Source organism: Macrobrachium rosenbergii, chromosome 42 (genome assembly GCF_040412425.1).
Source record: "Macrobrachium rosenbergii isolate ZJJX-2024 chromosome 42, ASM4041242v1, whole genome shotgun sequence".
Taxonomy (NCBI): Eukaryota; Metazoa; Arthropoda; class Malacostraca; order Decapoda; family Palaemonidae; genus Macrobrachium; species Macrobrachium rosenbergii.
The window spans coordinates 31224236-31226735 of NC_089782.1; the positions used below are offsets into that span (position 1 = coordinate 31224236).

General features: G+C 40.8%; 1 protein-coding gene and 1 pseudogene across 2 annotated transcripts in view; one reads left to right on the plus strand and one right to left on the minus strand.

Moving 5' to 3' along the window:
• Positions 1-2500, minus strand: part of LOC136828153 (uncharacterized) — a 384459-nt gene that overhangs the window by 30026 nt on the left and 351933 nt on the right. The gene's annotated exons all lie outside the window — the stretch shown is intronic.
• LOC136828150 (opioid-binding protein/cell adhesion molecule homolog) overlaps positions 1502-2500 on the plus strand; it is a 50658-nt pseudogene continuing 49659 nt past the window's right edge.

Consider the following 2500-nt stretch of genomic DNA (forward strand, 5'->3'; position numbering starts at 1 on the left):
ACAGTACTACAACAAATCAAATACAAAATCGCTGTAACAAAACTCGTTAAAACTCTTCACACACACTTCAAAACGAGAGAGAGAGAGAGAGAGAGAGAGAGAGAGAGAGAGAGAGAGAGAGAGAGAGAGAAATCTATACACAGCGCCACACAGTCGAGTGCTGTGTTTCCACAAACATTGGATTACACAGCGGCTTAACAGAGCCTATCAAAATTCGTTGTGGACTTAATACTTTGTTGCAGTTATCAACTTTATATCACTAAGCTGTTATACAGGAGAATGTCATTCGATTTGGCTTCTGCCTTATATAAAACTATTAAATTTTTCTAGGTTTTTTTATGCTATGGAAGTAAAATTGTTGAAAACTTTTTAATAATGATTATTTACATTTTGTTTTATCCCTTTGTGAAAGTATGATTTTAGTCAAAATGAGAATAAATAAGATATGATAATTACTTTATATATATATCTAATATCTAATATTCAAATGTGATTTTTTTTATTAAATTAATTTTTTTATTTTCATAAACTAAAAAAAAACTGGGTGTCATTTACTTCTCGAAATCAATTCATTATGCTGAAAATAATTTTATGTACGCGCAGAATATATATAAGGTAATATTTTAACCTAATGTCTAAGGCAGCCACAATATTAACCAATAAATAGGGAATATAGAGTCATAAACGATACAAATATGACAAGCGGCAGCAGTGGGCAGTTTCTCGCAGAGAGAGAGAGAGAGAGAGAGAGAGAGAGAGAGAGAGAGAAAGGGGGTGATGGAGAAAGGAATGGAGAAAGGAATAGAGAGAGAGAGAGAGAGAGAGAGAGAGAGAGAGAGAGAAAGGGGGTGATGGAGAAAGGAATAGTTAGAGAGAGAGAGAGAGAGAGAGAGAGAGAGAGAGAATATACAAAGAGAGAGAAAGAGAGGAATAGATAGAGAGAAAGAGATAGAAAGAAACGGGGTGAGAGAGAGAGAGAGAGAGAGAGAGAGAGAGAGAGAGAGAGAGAGAGAGAGAGAGAGGGAATAGAATAGAGAGAGAGAGAGAGAGAGAGAGGAGGGAATAGATAGAGAGAGAGAGAGAGAGAGAGAGAGGGGAGGGAATAGATAAAATGAGAGAGAGAGAGAGAGAGAGAGAGAGAGAGAGAGAGAGAGAGGGGGGGATAGATAAAGAGAGAGAGGGGGGGAGGAGGGAATAGATAAAATGAGAGAGAGAGAGAGAGAGAGAGAGAGAGAGAGAGAGAGAGAGAGAGAGAGAGAGAGAGAGAGAGACCCTCATAAACCGCATTTGAATTCGTTTCGCGGCCGAGAGAAGGAGAAATTTTATTAGCAAAGTTTTCCTTTAGTCCGGGACCATTTCCCATTCTGCTTGTACGTCTCACGTCGTAAATGTGGCTTTCAGAAACTGGGTCCCAAAGTCCACAAACTTTTTAATTAGGCCCACTACTTCATATGGATCCCGCCTGACCGTGGAGGGCACTCCTGTTCTCGGGGGTGGGGGTGGGGGGGGCATGGGGCGGGGCAGCCGGGAGCCGGGTAGAAGGGTCCTCCTTTTCCCGTTGAATGATCTCCGGAGTTTTAATCCGCGAGTATCGGTCTTCGAAGAATAGTTTCGTTAGGAGGGGCATTCAAGTGCCCCGCGAGAGATAGAGAGAGTTTTCGGGGCAGGGAGGGATGGACGCCGATTGCCAGCCTTCGCACTGGGCTAAAAAGAAACCTTTTACGAGCCTTTTCAATTCCCGTAATCTAGTTACGAACGAGAGAGGGAGAGAGAGAAAAATCGCTTCATTTTCGCCGATTCCAAGAAGAAGAAGAAAAAGACGCGCCTATAAACTCCCGTACGACATTTTTCCGCCCAGGCTTCAGGCAGCGTCGGATCGGCGGGGCGAAGCGACTGCACCACGAGAGATTCGGTCAGTTGGGCGCACGATCAGTGAACGAGTGGAATCGCTCTCTCGCTCGCGCGCGCGCGATGTGCCGTAGGTTTCCCCGAGCAAACTTTCGTCCGCGAATCTGTCGAAAGTTTTCGTTTTTCACGAGCTATTGGCTCAGTTGTAAGGTCACAGGTTGTTCTTGATGATTTAGATTCATGACAAGTAACTAATTCTTATTTGTCAGAGGTTATTAATGACTTGGGAAGTTAGAGAAATGAGCTAAACTTAGATAAGAAGAAAAGAATGTTTCCGTAAACGAATAGATGCTTGTGAATGAGCGAATAACGACAGCTCCATTAGCGATTTTTTTCGGTAAGTACAATTAAATCAGCGTTGCGTGTTGTAATTTTACAACCTTATTCAGAGCACTGTATTAAAAAAAAAACCACTACCACTTGATGAAAACACGGCATAAATATCATAGTAATGTGTAAAGAATTAAGAGATATTTAAGTGCTTAAGAAAACAAATAATTATTCAAGGTTTTCCTAAGATAATGAAAATATATAAATTGATAAAAACACACCATTAATACTTTGCAAAATATATTAAAATATGTTACGTAAA